Genomic DNA, 1,118 nt, shown 5'->3' on the forward strand with positions numbered 1-1,118 from the left:
ATGAATTTTTATGTAACGGTTATGTTTACTTAGTATATTTAAATGCATAAAAATTAGACCGGCGACCCTTGCTTTAATTCAGTTCTTTTTTTTTTTTTTTGTCACATGACTGTAACACCTTTATCTGCGTTCACATATATTTGCATCCGATTTTTCTTCATCTCCTCTGTTTCTCTCCACAAACACTAAAATAATGGCTTCATCCTCTTACCTGCAACTCCAGTGTAAATGTTTATGGAAATGGCTTGTCAGAGCAGGCCAAGTGTTTTCCATCAGCAGCTCTTTGCTGTAATAATGCTGCTGTGTTGATGATGCCGTGCCTGAAGAGGGGAGGCTAATGGCCCATTCTCCTTCCACCCAGAATGAGCTGGCGAGGAGAAGAGAGAACAGGAATCTAATTCATCTTAAATGTGACACTGCGGGTTGGGAAAATTAGGGGCTCAAAGTCTTCATTAAAGGAAAATCATATATGGTCAACCACATCAGTTACAGCTAATGTTAGTACCAATGAAAACCTGTGGGGTACAAATCTTACATACTTTTTCTACGAATTTTTTGTTTAACTTGGTTTTGGTAATGAGCTTAAGAAACATTTTTAAATAAACACTTTTATTTATAAATAAACTAATATGATAATTTAAATGCATTACAACAATAAAAAAGTGTAATTAATCTATTCTGTGTTATTTGTTTTAAAAATTGGTCCTATTCATTGACCAACATGCATTGCTTTTGTCACATTAAGACAGCAATTTCCTGTGAAGGAGATTATTTAGATTTTATTTTGCTTCTAAATCCAAGTTTATTTATTACAAGCCGTTATTAGTTATTAGTGGATCGTTTTTGAATTATTGCTATTTCTGGATTTGATCTGGGAAGTAATGATTGTACAAAAATCTTAGTTTATGCTACAGTTGTACAGCTGTTTCAGGTGAAGGTAAAAAAACAAATACATAAAAAAAGTTTATAGTAGATTTGGAATTAAAGAGGGTTGAATGAATCTTGTGGTGTATTTGATTAAATGATTGTGTTTAAACGGTTCAAATATATTATATATATATATATATTATTTTTTATTTATGTTTATTTCAAGAGATTGCTGTACCACCTCTGACGTT

Source organism: Oryzias latipes, chromosome 24, assembly GCF_053564925.1.
Source record: "Oryzias latipes strain Hd-rR chromosome 24, Olatipes_Hd-rR_3.1".
In the NCBI taxonomy this organism is placed as follows: Eukaryota; Metazoa; Chordata; class Actinopteri; order Beloniformes; family Adrianichthyidae; genus Oryzias; species Oryzias latipes.